The sequence below is a fragment of the Atractosteus spatula genome, chromosome 2 (assembly GCF_055471065.1).
Source record: "Atractosteus spatula isolate fAtrSpa1 chromosome 2, fAtrSpa1.hap1, whole genome shotgun sequence".
In the NCBI taxonomy this organism is placed as follows: domain Eukaryota; kingdom Metazoa; phylum Chordata; class Actinopteri; order Semionotiformes; family Lepisosteidae; genus Atractosteus; species Atractosteus spatula.
Genome location: NC_142707.1, coordinates 41,845,131 through 41,862,900, shown reverse-complemented (window position 1 = coordinate 41,862,900; position 17,770 = coordinate 41,845,131).

Genomic DNA, 17,770 nt, shown 5'->3' with positions numbered 1-17,770 from the left:
AATATACTGTTTGAATTTTTTGGGCTGCAAATTATTTCTTATAGAGTCTTAGAAACTGAGCTTTGGGGATGTATTTGCAAAGAAACGTTGAAAGTTTGTTCCTTGTAGTGTACTTTTGTTTAAAAAAGGGTTTTGCAGTGTTTTTCTGCTATAGAGTGCTACTTGAGCTGTCACTTGAGTGGTGACTCTTATTTTTTTTAATTTAAAAGCATACAGAATGATAAGTAGGGCCAAACATTAGTGGTAATTGTAATAATAATCTTTTTAATCTTTTCACAACACATAAAACATTGAATTTGAATAGCATTTCAGCTATTGTTACAAAAAAAGAAAATGGGGAAAAACTCAAACAGGTTCTTATTGCAACCTATACATTTCCAATACTTTATGTCTGGTATTCCAAAAGACTCTACACAATGTGTACAATAATCCAAAAACTCAGGGACTCCAAAATGATTCTATTTGTTCAAATATCTAATGCCATGAAAATATAGCATAAGCTCCATTCAGTGATATTTAAACATTACCTTGTGTACTGTAAAATTACTTTTATATTTCACATTACCTTTCTATAAAATAATATAGGGTTAGTCAACATGTTGTCGACAAGTATAAATGCCCATTATTTTACCAAGTTAAAGTTTAAGTTTTGTTTTCTCCTCCACAGGTGGAGCTGCAGTCGTACAGTATCCACAATAGCATCACCTGTGGAGAAATCATTTTGTGTTCTCTATTATCATGAAACAAAATCAAGTGTTTCCGTGCAGTGATCGTTCCAAACTAAATTTCACAAACATCCACCAATGTGAGACTCCATCATTAAGTGGTACAGGCAGTTTGTGGGGCGTGGACGCATCTGCATGGGCAAAAGCACAGGTTGTCCTTGCACAGATGACGTGACTGTGGGCCATGTTAGAAACTTTGAAATTTATGCTTTTGTTTGAAACCTTTTTTGTCACAGTTACCCATGTAATTAATTTGTAATAAACTGTCAAAGTTGTCGACAGCATTTTCACTAAACCTGTATTTTACAGTGACCAATATAAATACAAATTGTTTACCTCAGATTTTACTTCTTTGCAGTACCTCTGTAACCTATTAAAATAGTACGTTTTTTCTATAACTATATATAGGTATTTATCTGTGATCTCTGAAGTATTATTTATTTTCTTACTTATTGAAGAATGCAAGTTTCAGCAAATTAAGATGAAAATGAGAAATACCTCTTTCCTTCTCTTTCTTTTAATATAATATTTTTGTGATTTTATTAACACATAATCTGAAAATAATTCACATTTGATGTAATTGGTTTGAACCACTGGAGGGCAGTGTTTAGCTGGTGACTGATTTCTAAAAATATTTTGATTATGTGTTTCTGAAATTGCTCCTGAAACATTTATAAAAACAAATGAAGCAGTTTTCCTAATTGTTTTTTTTCTATTACCTTGTGTCCCTAAATATTATTAGTATATAAGAAAATTGAAAACTCAGGTAGATACTTTTATGAGTTTCCATTCTATCATTGATTAGTTTTTTCTCTGATATGAACTACTCAGATATAGTTAGACATATAGATATTCTATTCCTGGAAATTCTGAGAAAGAGTGGGAGTAACTGAATATGCAACACTTACAGTAGCAAGTGAAAACAGTGCAAAGTCAGGGCCACTTAGGTTATTATACATATAAATGGACTGTGCTGCAGTTTTATAATTTGTCAGGATATATCAGCCTGTGTAGAGCACATCCTGCTGTATCAGCACTTGACTGTTCATCTTTTTAAAAATATTTTTCCTTTAGGCTTTTATTCTACAGCAGTCTCTTTCAGACTAGCCTGTTTTCAACAATCCTCTTTTGACACAGTACCCTCCAGTTATGTCATAAGAACATAAGAAAACACATAAAAAATGTTAACAAATGAGAGGATACCATTCAGCTTATCTGTCCCAGTTGGAGGTAATAGTTAATTAATACTATAATCTCATTCAGCCATTTCATAAAAGAAAACAGGGTTTCGGCTTCAATATCATATGGCTTGGCACCTTGTTTCATATTCCCACAACACTTTGAATAAAGGCATGCCTCTACTTATGCCCTCTGGCTCATGTTTCACTATTTATTCTGAACCTGCTAGATTGACTTTGTCAATGTCTTTGATTATCTTGAAGAATTATATCAGACGCCCTTGTAGCCTTCTTTGTTCAAAACTGAAAGGGTTCAGTTTATTCAGGCTGTCAGTATAGGACATCTCCTTAAGCCTCAGAATGTATGTGATTGTTTTTATCTTGATTGATTCTATATGACTTCTACAATGTGATGACTGTACACAATATTCTAAATGAGGCCTTTCTAGCGTGTTCTGCAAATTCAACAAAAAATCCCGTTATTTAAATTCTACACTTTTAACTATATTTCCTAGAAGAATGGCTGCCTTTTTAATTTATTTTTTGACATTGTCTAGTAGGTGTAAAAAAATAAGCCTTTTTCATAAGCAGCTTTTGTTAACTCAGCTTTCCAGCTCTTTCCAGTTAACTGCATGCAAATACCCTACAGTTGTCTACATTTAATGTCATATGAAAATGAGTTTGTACAGTCTTGTTTTTTTCGATATCTTTTTATATTTTATTTGTCTTAAACTGACTAACAAATAAATTGATAAACTTGACTAGTTTATCACTATTATTTTAAAATCCAGATTTTTTATGTTAATTCTATTATGTCCCAGTACAGATCCCTGCATTACTCTGCTAGTAATAATCCCAATTTGAGTATTCACATCTTATCTTTATTTTCTATTTAATAACTAGTTTTGAAACCAAGCACTCATGTTTCCCTGAACACCTACCAATTTAAAAAATAAGTCGTTTATCCAAACTTTCTCAAAAGTCTCCTGAAAATCTCATTACACTATGGGGCTGTTTCAGAAAGCAAAATTACTCAGTAACCGAATAACATTAGTAAACATGTCAACAAAAGTCTGGATTTTTGGTTTCTCGAAGCAGGTAAATTGTATCTGGATAAGTAACTACAGCAACATACAGTACTGTATCCTCTATTCTTATCATGCTCCAGGGTAAGGTAAATCTTTATGGATAACAACTAGATTCACATACCAATCAATCCCATGAAGAAAACATCACTGTTCTCTAGAGATCCAGTTGATATTTAAGCCTTACAGAGAGAATTAAGTTTAGAGATAGCCAAAACCCTTTACAGTTTGCTGATAATTTGTATCTGAAAGAAACAGTAGCATTTCAGCAGACAGGGTACACTTTACATTCACAATCTCTTAAGCTCATACATTAATATTGCTTGTCGTAGTTTAGCATTAAAAGAAACCCATACTCTTTTCTTAGGAGTACAATTCCTCATGACCAGTCCAGTTATTTACTGTGTTGTAACTCAGAGTGCTTCAGTAAAGTGACAGTGTGTCATGCAATGAGGAAACTGGAGTTTTCACTCAAACAGTTTTAGCATTCTTAACCTTTCCCAGCCATGGATTAGTAAATGCTATCAAACAGGGGTTCCATGAAATAATAATCTCATACTGTATGTACTGTAGTTTTATCCACTGTAAATGTATCTTCTGTTCTCTGTGTAACAGTGTGGAATTCTGGCTGCCTTTTCACCGGCGGAAGTTTGATACCTCTGGTTGAGGTAGAGAGCCAATGTGTAGTTACTCTGAGTTGTCTTCTTTCAGCCTGCAAGAAATAATGAATGGTGAGAATCTACATGAGTGTAGAGAATTCCCTAAATAAAGAAAAGGGCTTCCGCAGCCTTTCAGCTGGTGCCGTGGTTCTAAGGGTGAACACCAGGAGATCGCATGAGAATGTAATTTAGGCTTTCTAACGAAGACCCCAGGTGGTGCTGATATACGTTCTCATGCAGAATTAGCTAGAGAGGGGACAGTTAGAGGGCCCTCTAGTGGTGCCCAGTGGGAAGTCCCTTCCCACTTTCACATCTGTAACTATATGTCATAATCTAAACATTTGTTGCAGCATTTCCTAATGTAACAAATGCCCTGGACTACACAGACATCCTCATTAGCCCCCACAAGGCCAAACTGTCAAATGGCCTTTTTTTAACAGAAAATCAATTCACAGCATCAATGTACAGTTAAAAAATAAAATTCCAGCCTTAAACAATATGAACATTGATTGCACAAAAGACAAAAAAAACTATCAATCAGTTCTATCAAAAGAAGCTTTTAGTTGTGTTGACCTTAAGCAGGTGTTACCTAGCCTTAGGCATTCATAATGTACAGTTTCCATCATTACATTGTTTCCTGTTTAATCAAATGATCTATGATGCATGGTGTCACATCAGCAACATGCCTAAGGGTATCCCCAATAATTGGTAAGACATCATTAGGCCCTGGAGATTGATTAGTTTTGAGTGCTTCTAGTACCCAAATACTTTTCATTCTTCTGTGTGTAGAAAATCCGCACTCTCAGTCAGGTTTGTTTGTGAGAAAGGCGCAGTGAGTTTATTATGTACAGTATGTACTGTATACAGGAATTGATCAGCCACAGGAGCCACAGTCAATTCATAGTACGAGCTGGTACTTTCCCATTTATATAGTAAAGCAGTTACACAAAAACAAGCACAGAGGAGGAAGTGTTTCCTGAGGAGTGATACCACTCCAAGTGAGTAGTTAACATATTTGTGCAATAAGGCATTAAGCAAAGATATCGCAGAACAAAGACAGCTTATTTACAACTCCAGATATCCACTCCCCACTAGTCCTTGAACATTATTTTTAAGTCCGGAGCAATTTCAGCGCCGCAAATCTTATGTGACAACTTCTGTTACTCCCCAGGCAGTTTTTCTGCCAAACAGCTAAGAGCTCCAATATGCTCTTAACCCTTTCCTTCTTATGCAGATACTATCTAAAACAGAACTTTATCCTTCCACTGCCTAAGGTACAGTATATTGCCATATTGTTGACTTCTTCATAAATGAAGAAAATAACCTAAGTAGTGCAGTAAAATAGGTCATAAGTACATCAACCATTTTCTATTCTGTTTAGACATTACCCATTTGTATCCTGGATATATTTTACTTTATCTTTAATGTTTGTTTTGTATGACAGGTACCATGCTACTTTTCCACTACTTGCCTGCATATGGCTTTCAATCAAAATTTACTTTTGAAAAGTATACTTTATAAAGTTCTGTATATCAAAAATAATTTTAATATATACTGTAACTTGTAAACAATTAACAAATAACAGACACATACTGCAATAAATAAACATAAAAGAAGATAAATAGCTGCAAATTCTATTTGAAACTTTTACTAAAAGATACTGTTAGGGTGCTGTCCCCCAGATTGGTTGAGAGGGACCTGTGTTCTTCAGATTTGAAGATAAAGAGAAGAAAAATGTTTAGCAAAAATTGTTAAAGAAAAACTGAAATTGAAAAAATAGAGGAGGTAAACAAAATCTCCAGTTATTGATGAGGTTATACCCCTATACAAAAACAATGGTCACAAAAAGTATCTGAAAAAATTAGTTTAAAAAAATCCATAATGGCAATTAATGTACCAGAATGTATTGTTTCTCAGCTCTCATCACCTACTGAGATTAACCCTTCAGTCAATAAAGGATTTGATTCAAGTTCTCTTTAATCTCTCTTCCCCAAATGACTGCAGTTAAGGTGATTAAATCCCTACTTGCTCTGTGTGGAAGATATTATTGTATCCCAAATGACGGGGCTGAAGCACTATCGAACAACATGGTTTCTTTCCTAAGGAAAGGAGGTGTGCTTTTCAACCAAGGTACAGTATAACTTACCTCAAAAGGGTGTGAAATGAATAATACACAAATATACCCTTAAACATGTCCAAAACTCAACATAAACTATAATGACTTAAGAACACATGCTCTATACTTGATGACATGGTTCAAGCGCCGACCATAAAAGAAACTGTAACTGGGTGTGTACAAGATTTTAAATACAATTTGTCCATAGTTCAAACTGAAAACATGCCCAACCACACCTTAATGTAAGATCATATTTGAATATTTTTATAGACTATTTAGGGACATGTGCCAATTCATCACAGATGTTAATTATGGCATTTTTTAAATTGGCACTTGAAATTCAAAGTCTAATGATTTCAAACATCAATAAAAAAATGCACCAAAATTATTTTTCACTACAGCAATTTATGTATTACTTTATATGTTGTCATGAGTTCCAATAACAGCTTGCCTAATAGCTTGTTCATGCTAGATTATCTCATATCCCTTTAGAAAGAATATAACGCTATCCGGTCATAGTGAAGGAACCACAGATCATTAACTCCATTATATTACTGTACAGCATATCATAAATGCAGGCTAGAAGCACAGACAAATCAAGTCAGCAGAAACACGCTGTGTGGAAAATTGATTGTCAATTCAACACCATAGCATGTTGATCTGCAGTTTTATTTTCTGTACAAAAACTGTGCCTTTTACAGAGAGAGGTTATGGATCATAGTATTTTAATACAATTTTACCAGAGTGGGGTCTTAAATCCAGTAATGATCAGCCATAAAGTACAGTATGGCTATCCCTTAGTACAGTACAGCATGTGAAATATCCCTGCAGGTTTATTGACTGGCTCTTTAGAAATACAAAAGAAGTCAGACATTTTTGTTTATTATATATTCTTATAATAATAATAAACTTTATTTTATATAGCGCCTTTTTTGGCTTCGCAAAGCGCTTTACAGAATGACAACAACAATAAATAAAAAGAATACACAAGATAAAACACAATTACAATACACAGAGGAGACCGTGGATGGAGGTACTAAGTATAGTAGGAGCAGAAGGGTAAAGAATGGAACCAGTTAAGTAAAGGCTCTTCTGAAGAAGAAGGTTTTGAGTCTGTATTTGAAGGAGTTTAGAGAAGGTGACTCTCTGATATCCTTGGGGAGAGAGTTCCAGAGCATGGGGGCATAACAGGAGAAGACCCTGTCACCCATAGAATGTAGATGGGCCTGGGGGACAGTTAGGAGACAGAATTAGAAGAACGAAGGTTGTGAGGTGGGAAGTAGGGTGATAATATTTCAGACAGGTACTGAGGTGCCAAGGCATGCAGAGCCTTATAGGTGAGCATGAGGATTTTAAAGATGGTGTGTGCTTCTGACCATATTCTCAGCCAAGGTATTAGTCTTTCTAAAATGAGAATTACTTTAGAAAAAATGTTGCACACCGATCTTTAAATACTAAACGTATGGCTTTACAAAATGAGATTTATATGCTTTTTTTCATAGAAATAAAATACTCTGTATACCTGAAGTGGTAAAACATCTGTGTGACATACAGACCCTACGACAGACAGGCCCTACATGTACCACACAAAATCTTATTCTGGACCTGCAGCACAATTTTCTCTACACTATTATCATTCTATCCACATTATTTACTCTTGCACTATCACATTCTGCAACACAATATTTTCTATATTTCACACAATATTGTCTAGACACACTTGTCTCCCACTTACACTGTGGACTCTTTTGGCCCTGCATGTTAAAGCTGCCTAGACATATAAGCAAAGGAGTGGACCCTGTGCAGGTTTCAACTGATATGGATGTCTAATAGACACAGTGCACAACTGAAATCTAGAAACAGACTGAAATAGAGAACCAGGTAGACAATCCTAGAATAAATAAAACACCCACAGCAAAAGACGGAAAACAAGGAGAAACCTGGAGGTAAACGCATGAAAAAAAAGGACAAAGAACAATGCTGAACTGAACAAGAGAAGGAACAGAGGCAAAAAGCAGAATACTAGAAACAGCGGAAAATCGGCAGAAGTAACCAACACTGAAAGGACTGAGAGCACAGCTTATATAAGGCTGAGTAGGGGAGGTGTGGAGCCCCAGGTACACTACGTGATTGGTAATAGCCGTCTGCCTGGTCTGCGCCTCTGCTGCGGGCCAGCAACCACTGCTGTAGGCACCTTCTGGCAGTGAGACAATGGAATTGTAACACTGCAGTGGAAACATGCCAAACTTCCATTTAGCACCAGTGGATTCAGGAGCCAAGAACCCTTCAGGTAGCATCTTCTAATCTCTGCTCTCTTTAACACTAACCCTATTCAGCATCATTATACTGTAAACTTTCTCAATAATCACAATGCTATCACAATGGTTTCTCACAATATTCTCATATAAAACTTTCTTTTGTGCAAAAATTGCACTGACCATTCACTCATTCCCAGACATAACCACACAGGTGTTGTTACAGTTAAGTACATTCTTGAACTTGCACCAGACCCCTAGTGTGTTTATTCTAGACTCACTCCTGACAAAGAAATGCCTTCTGGAGCAGAATCATTACATATATTTCAATAGTCATTGAAATGGCTAACCCATGTCCACTACTTCACTTTCTAGTTGAAAATCTATTTTATTTAATCAGCTTTTAAAATAAACCTAAGTACATTTTTCAGGCTTGAGAAGTTAATAGTTCAAATTGTATTCCTTTTAATGTTCCTTGACCTGTCCATAATCTAACAATGCCTTTACAATTTTATGTTGCATTTGATTCAACACGACAAAGTTTTTTCTTTCAGTATGTTCTTAAAACTTTAACCTGTATTGTCCATTAGCACAGTCACTTACTTCAAAACAAACTAGATTACTTTTGAGGATTCAATCTTCATTCAAGCAGCAGTTTTCAAATGTTCAGTAACATTCCCTGTAGAATGTTTTTTTCATCATGACAGCTGAACACAAAAATCAAGCTGAAATTGCACACACAATAGGGGTAACCAATTTAAGCTTTTATCCACAATCTTAACATTGCCTGTTTCTGTGTATCACTAATGTTTACACAAGGTCAATACATTTCTGAGCTACTGCAGTCTCAAGAGATTACATCACCTGGTACCACAATTGTTAAGGAGAACATTTTTGTTCCACTAGAAAGGAGTATCATTGAATGTGCTTATGTACAGTTTATGGTAAGATATATTGTGTAAGATGTATGAGCAAATACATGTTTTAACAATTGTTTTTAATTTATAATATTTTTCCTATCATCTTATCTTTGGGTGTAATGGTGGTGCAGTGTTTGCTGTGACCTTGTGTTTAGGTTCTGGGTTTAGGTTTAGGTTACAGTATGTGTGTGGAGTTTGTACGTTCTTTTCATTTTGCATGGATTTTCTTTAGATGTTTCAGTTTCCTTGCACAGTCAAAAGACAGGTTGGGTAATGAGGTTCTGTAAAAATGGCCCTGTTTATGGTGCAAGTGTGTACATGTTTGTATTGTTTGTGTAGTCCCTGCGATGGACTGGTGCCCAGTGCTTCATGGAATTGGAATTGACCATGACTCTGAATTGGATAAGTGGTTATTGAAAGAGATGTGATGACATTAAGTATTTAATTAAGAATGTTTGGATTTAATTCCTTTATTACCATTTATATATTGTTACAGCTTTAGATGACTGAGATAAAGCTGATAAAGTTTGTGACACTTGAAAGGGAAAACACTTCAAACTTCAAAGGAGAAAGGATGTTTGCTGAGGTCTAGGGGGTCCCTTGAGCAGAAACAATTGTAAAGTTTATCTTAGTTTATCTTATTATACCTACTGTAGGTAAGGTGTGGGTTAATGATTGCAAAGGAGCAGGACAGAAACAGACAATATAAGATCACATGAAGAGCACAAGAACAAAAAAGAGGAAAGGGGAAAGGACGAAGGGACAAGAAGCAGGCAACAAGGAGAGAAGAGAGAAGTCCTAAGGAGTTAGGACTTGCAATATAGGTGAGAAATAAAGGGTATAAGAAATAAAAGTATTAATAGGCAATGGAAAGTAATAAATATGCAGATAATATAACTCTAGAGCATTAGTATAGCTGTAACTTTGACCTTTCCCACAGGACACCATCAGTATGACTCATTCAGCCCTTATGAGCCTACCTATGGGTTACAGAACATTGTAATTACTACTTCATTCCTGTAAGTCTTTCCTCTGACCTCAGGACATTTGGATTAGTAATATTGATTGGTGTCCACTTATGGCTAATTTGAAACACATAACTTAAAGCACTCACCATTTGAACTGATCCATTACACCTAAAAGAATTTCCCTCCAAACATAGCAGCATAACATGTTACATTTTCTCTTTCTATGTACATGTAAAGATGCAATACACTGGTCTAATATATGTAATCATATACTGTACTTTAAAGATATATATAAATGAAATAAAATGTTAATAACTACAGACCAAGTTTACAGCTTGGTAATGTATCAAACCTATCAAAATAAAACAGTTTTTATTGAGCACCAATTCTTTGACCTGGTCAGCCTCTGGAAAGACCATTGCTGGATGCTTACAAAGTCTTCCTTTGCTGCTGCAGCCAACTGATGAAGGTTGGCCAGTTATAGCTTTCTTATGTTAATGAGATTGAAAAATTGGTCCCACAGGTATTTTACTGGGCTCAGGTAAGTAATAAAATGGCCTTTGCAAGATTTGAATACCTTTCCAGAATAATTTACTCTTGAAATTGTGCTATTGTAGTTCTTTAAAAGTATAATTTTTGTGGTGGAAAACTTTGTTTTTTGTTACTTTTAAGAGGTTAAATATGATTGCTCTCTATGTTCACTAAAGGCATTATTTTCTTACATAATGTAATTCTAATAGTTCAAAATGTGCAGTCAGAAGATTATTATGGATGGCATTTTCCTCTCAACACAAGAGGTATTGTATATTTTGCTGTGTTAGTTAATTTAGTAATGGGAGCCTTATCGTACTGTAAAGTATTAAGGGTATCACTGTTCAAATTTTAAGTACTCCTTTATTTAAAAGTAAAACAGGCAGCATAGGGAACATTCACTATCCAAAGATGTATACAGAGGTCTTTATCTGATTAAATCATTGAAGCAATGGACATGCCTTGGAATTTTTTTGTACTAATTTTTAACTGAGAGTAATCCAATACTTAGTTGCTATTTGTGGTACCAATCTCTTGTTTTGTAGGAAAAAAAGGTTCCCATTCATTTAGTACTTATTACAGAGAATGTGACAAACTGGGTGTGTCGTTAAAGGATCTTTAAAATAAGTACTGTAGGTACAGGCCAACAGCCAGACAGAACACAGAACTGTAATGTTCAAAACACCTGTGCCTTTTATTGTACAGTGATTGGAAAACTGCTAAATGGCCTCCATAAAAATAAAGTCTCTTCCACACTCTTTAAACAAAACTTCCAAAATGTTAAAACTCACAGGTTCCTTTTTCTTCAGTCACTGGTCAGTATTGATGAGTGGTGCAAATGCTCTTGGAAGACAGCCTGGTGTCTTCTTTCCTGAGTCCAATGCTGTAACTGGTCTTGTAAACCTTCTGTTCTCTGCTGACAGGGGCTTTTGAAGGCTTTTCAAGAGGGTGGTAGTGTCCCTGTAATGTTTTGGGTGTGAACATTACTAACTGCCCAGGGCGTGTTCAAGAAATGGCTGAACAAATGGCCAGATGTAATGCATTGTTCAATTGCACCCTGCCCTTCCTAAGAACCCCCCCCCCCCCAATTGCAGGTTGAGTCAAGCCTGTTTGTCACACCACATGGTTAACTTTGAATGGTGTGGTAATTTCCCAGCATCGGTGTTAAGCCTTTGATCAGGGAAGCAAATGGTGAGGATAAGGCATGAAACTGCATCAACATTAGGGTGTCACTAGCCCATAATTGCATCTTAATATCCATACAGCCTTCGACACCTTGTTCCCCAACATCCACCCTTTTTGCTCATGACTCCACAAGTTCCTTTGTCTTCAGTCATCAGTCATGATTACCTGATTATTATTTTGTTGCATATGATACTTATATTCCCTGACAAAAGTGGGTTTATAATTCCATCCATCCATTTTATAGCTACTTTGTCCAATATACTGTAAAATCACTGGAGATACCACAACCTATCCCAGCAAGCTACGGGTGCAAGGAAACACCCTGTATTGGACACTCATTCATTGTAGAGGACACACACTCACACAGGGACCAATTTTCCTAGAAACCAATTAACCTACCATTATGTCTTTGGACTGTCAGAAGTAACTGGGACACCCCGAGGAAACCCACGTAAACACAGGGAGAACATACAATCTCCACACGGATAACGCCCCAGTTATTGAACCCAGCGTGTAAGGAATCCCCAATGAAGAGGTACGCGGATCCTATGCAGATGCAGGAGCTGGTAGATATCGAAACAGGCGTATAGTCCGAAACGTTAGGTGAGATCGTGGTCGAAAGGTGAAAGGTAGTTCAAAATCCAGGAGATACAAAGAGGCGTAAAATCCAAATCCGTCGGCGAGGATCAAAGTTGACAGGCAAAAGGGTAGTTCGGAAACTGGGATAAGTATAGTAAGCAAGGTACAAAAAAAGGCAAGATAGAGGTCTCTAAGAGAAGACTCAATACCGAGCAGCAGGAAGCGGGTTTGGATGGCTTAAATAGCGCTGCCTGCCTTGTTATTATCAACCCGCTGCTGGCAATGGTTAGCTCTTTTGTGGGATGATCTGGGCTTGCTGGCGGTCGTGACAGCGCTGTGCGGTAGCAATGTTAACCACTGCACCTGATGTCATAATTACATTTTTTTATTATTTGCATACTAAGCTTGAGTCAGGACCTTATATTGATTCTGAGTTGATTTTATATTTATTATTGTTAGAAAATAGGAGGGTCAGAAAAATAGAACAGTTAAGTAAAAGTATACCTGTGTCAAAAATGTACCCTGTGGTAAGCAACAATCTGAGGCACATGAGACCTTCGCATTCCCTTGCACAGTGAAAATTGGATAAGACAAAAAATAATAAAATAGCACAACTAAACAAGACAGAATGTTACACAACACACATCAATTCCACTTGATGTATCTCTGTCACCTACATTCTATAAATAAATGTTATATGTTCTGAGAAATAAAAGCTTTTTCTACTGAATTTTTTACATCCATGTTGTAGGATAGTAGATTTTGTCCTTGGTCATATTCTATTTCCCATTTTTTTCGATATAGCACCAAACCTAGAGATAATTTTTAGCCTGAGGATTCCACAACAAAATAAACAGAATTTCCTAAAATACGTCAGACAGTATGTAACAAGGTTCAAATTACTAGCATTTGATCTCCAAGACAGATCAGCTGAAATTGCTCAATCTTAGAGGAAGAGAAGGATGATGGTATTTAATTCTTCTCTTTGTGTCTTCCTGTATCTCTATCTTCCTTCTGTTCCACTATCTCTGTTTTTTTCTTTATGTTCTGTTCTGTTTGATGAAACCACTACTGATTTACTAAGAAGTTAATTAACAGCATAATTCATCATGAAATCCCCTTTGATTATCTGTGTTTATCTGTCTATAAGCTCACCTGTACTCTAGCTAGGAAAACACCTCAAATGAAACCCAATTGTTTTTAGGTTTTTTGGGATATAAAACCTTCAAAATGTGAATGGCAAATGTTAGAGATTTTATAACCCAACAACTGTAACATTTTATAATTCTAGCCCCCTTCCCTCTTTTGTTACAATGCTTTCACCTTTGCCTGCTTCTCAGACAGAAATGAATTGTCTCTGCAGTCAATAGTATTATTATATATTCTAATTTACTCTCACACAGGTTAGTTAATTGCTGTGTATCAGCACTATCAGCAGAAGCCTGTAAAATATTACCAGAGGTGATCTCTTGGGAAAGAAGATTAGTATTAAAATTGTAATGAGCTTTGCTTTGCAAAGCCCAGAGGTAATATTTTTACCACAATGTGTAGTCTTCTGTTCACATTCTTGGTTGTTAAATTGCTTGCTTTTTAATATTGAAAGTGTTTTTCTTCTGAATATAGAAGTTTTCTTGCTCATAAAAAAGATGACATGTAGAAGTCTCTTTAAAATATTAACAAGGAACAAGGGATCACCATAAATTATCAAAGTATGTAGAAACCTTCTCAATCAAATGCAGGACATTTTGGTCCTATTTTACTTTTGATGTTAAAATATTCTTCTTTCTCATCAATCTCAGATTCACAAACATTACCCAGGGCAGTCTTGTTTTGTGTGTGTTTTTTGGTCTCCTTATTTCCATATTAATGTTTGCATTCATGTTTTTCTCTTTCTTGTCAAACTCATACAGTACCTCAAGTTGCTTAAGGTCAAAATAATGACAGGACTGGCAAGACCACTGCAGATGTCAAAATGCAGATGTCTTCTTTGTAATATGCTATTTTAGTTTTGTCTGTCAGTATGTTTAATATTATTATTTTCCTGAAAAAACAAACCCTTTGTGTCCCTGAGGGTATTGCATGACATTGAAGTGCAAGGTTACTGAAATTCTGCTATAAGGATAAAATCACAGTGGACATTTGTGTTAAAGCTGTCAGCTTTGATTTAAGTCTTATTTAAACAAGTAGGGTCAGAAACAATGGTAAATAAGAAAGAGAAAGAGATGAACGTGTTACAGCGATATCTCAGAAACAAAATATTTTCATAGATTCATAGGGGAATACCTGGCATAATATCTTTGTATTATATTAAAAAGAATAATATTACCTAATTTGCTCAAATTGATCAAAGCTTTCATTTTGAATGGGACTTTTGGTGAGAAAAAGGTAGTACCACAATGTTTCTTGTGATTTAATGTTAAATAAATGTTGCTCTTGCTTAGATACAAACTTAAAATAAAAATAGGTTGTGTCCATGAAGAAGCTGTAGCGGCAATGCTTGTTAATAAGACAGAATTAAGTGTTGCTGGGCTTTCCCAAATGAGGCCCCATCTCTCTGTTCATCTCTGTGGTGCAGCCACAGAGAAGCTGTTCATGCAGGCTGATTTAAGGTTTCTTTTGATAAGGTTTCCTAGGACAGCTCCCAAAGGGGGATGCACTTAGCTAAGCCTGGCTATCATGATCAATGGTCATCCATTGGCGCCTATCTGTCTAGGGAGTGCCAGATGGACATCTGTACTGCATTCCTAGGTGTCAGGAGTAAGTGACTCATATCTCACCTTGATCAACCAATCAGGGACTGGTAGGGCCGAGTAACCCACGTGGGACTCTGATGCCCATGGAACTTTCAGCCAATCAACGAGCTGAAGTTCCTCCAGGTAAAAACAGGCAACACAGAGAGCCTGAGAGATTCAGGAGTGAGACTTCTGAGACAATTCTAAAGGGAATTCTAAAGGAGAATTCCAGGGCAGGACGGCCCAGGAGCAGAAGGCTCCCAAGGGCAGGACATTCTCGCAGCGCGCCTCCTGACCATCCTGAGACTCAGCCCGGACAACCACGGAACGGCCAGTGTGTCCGAGTGCCAGAACTTTCCTTTGTTCTAAGAGTCTAGAGCGGAGGTTGCCAGAGAGTAACCAGAGGATCCACCCGAGGTTAGCACCAGCAGCAGGCCTCGTGAACAGGTCGGAACTGTGGAAAGCTGAATCACTATTCAGAACTAGCGCTTCATCAGGAACGAACCGGTCCTCTTCCTGACTTGCTGGGACCCACAGTCATCTTTTCTCCTGTGCACAAACTGTGCTAGTTAAAGCCAACACTAACTAGCCGGTCAGTGAGCATCTGCAGCGCACCGTCGCAAGCCGCACAGCACAGCCTGGCACCGAGCCAGAGAGCGCGGATTGGACAGCAGCAGCCTGCAATTGTTTCTTTGTGCTCGCAGGAGATCTGAATCCCCAGAGATTGGATGAGTATTCAACTTCAATGCATTACAGCTCGAGAATTCAATTGTTATCCCAACCAGTTGATATCAATTTAATTCCTAAGAGTTATGTACTTGTTTCAAGTATCTAATGTAGAAGTTATAACCAAGTTCATTTATGAAACGGTCTAAATGAATGATATACTGAACGTATGTCCTCTTGATATGTGTAACACTTCGTAACTGATTGAATATATATCTTTTGTATTCTGATAACCCTCTCGATAAGATCTGTTAGGTTTATATGCATATTTTATGTATTAATAAATGTATCCTCGTGTATTAGTACCTGTGTGTGTGCGTTGTTTGAGTTATGTCGCATGGTTGGATTCTAAAGCCATCAAAAGAATCAACTTTGTGATTTACTGCTACAATTAATAATTGTCTCAGTAAATGCCCAAACCCTACAGAACTGGTGCCTTCAGAGAGCCACTACATTTACATTTTGGCTATGGCAACGTTACAAAGCACATAAAACAAAAATAATTTTGAAAAAAATTGTCTACTGTTCTTATCTTTTGACATGTTGCAAAATAATATACAATTGTAGCAATTGTAGAATCACCCAGAAGTTTGAGGAGAGGGCATTTGTATTTGTTTCCCTACCCTAGATAAAGAATTCACCAGCAGTTGTCAAAGAGCTGTTTGACATTAAATTGCTGAGATAATCTGTACAAGGTGGACCACTTCTTTAAGTCCTACTTGTGTTTTTGCTGAGTTGGCTTTGAAACCCCTTCTCTGGAGTGCAGTACAGACTGTGATCAGATGTTTGGCAAGAACATTAACATTTCCCAATAGCACAAAGTGGCTCATGGCAGGGTAGATATACAGTACACTGGTCTTAAACAATCATCTATTGCTCCATTGAACATGTGGGAGAGGTGTGTGATACACATGTCCAGCTGAATTGTCTTCTTCCACAGAAATTTATTCTGTGACTCCTTCACTAATGGTAAAGACCAAAAGCCATGAGCAATATTCAGTGCTGTGAAAATGGTATGTGGTAACATGTGAGTATGCTGTTTGTTGATTACAGCTCAGCATTCAACACCATCGTACCCTCAAGGCTTATTACCAAGCTCAGGGACCTAGTACTAAACTCGCCACTATGCAATTAGATCCTGGACTTTCTGACGAGCCAACCGCAGGTGGTGAGAGTGGGCACAAATACATCCTCCACCCTGACTCTGAACATCGGTGCCCCCCAATGCTGTGTACTCAGCCTCTCCTCTACTCCTTATTCACTCACGATTGTGTCGCCAAGAACAATACAAACTCTATCGTTAAGTTTGCGGACAACACAACAGTCATCTGTCTGATCACAAATGGTGATGAGACTGCGTACAGGGAGGATTTTGAATCCCTGGCAGCATGGTACCAGGACAACAACCTCTCTCTAAACACCAGCAAGACTAAGGAGTGGATCGTGGACTATGGAAAACATCAGAGAGCAGACCACGCTCCCATTTACATCAGCGGGTCTGCAGTGGAGAGGGTCAGCAGTTTTAAGTTCCTAGGTGCTAACATCACAGAGGACTTAACCTGGTCTCACCACACCAACATCATGGTCAAAACAGCACGGCAGCGCCTATTCTTCCTCCACAGGCTAAAGAAGTTAGGCATGCTGTCACATATCCAAGCCAACATCTACAGGTGCACTGTTGAGAGTATCCTGACTGGCTGCATCACTGCCTGGTATGGGAGTAGCTCCGCCCGGGATCGCAAAATACTGCAGAGGGTGGTGAAATCAGCACAGCTCATCACCGGCTGCGTGCTACCGGCCATCGAGGATATCTACTCTGTTAGATGCCTCAAGAAAGCCAGGTCTATACTCAAGGACCCCAGTCACCCAAACCACAATCTGTTTTCCCTACTACCATCTGGATAACGAAACCAAAGCCTACAGACAAAGACCAGCACATTTCAAACAGCTTTTCCCCTACGGCAATAAGATTGCTGATCAGCCAGCCACAGCAGCCACCAGCAATTACCCAAACGACCACTGATAAATAGTCAATCCACAACTTTTTTTCTTTCCCCTGCGTTTTTTTCTCACCTCCGTTTTTTTTCCGCCTGCATTTTTTTTGTTGTGTA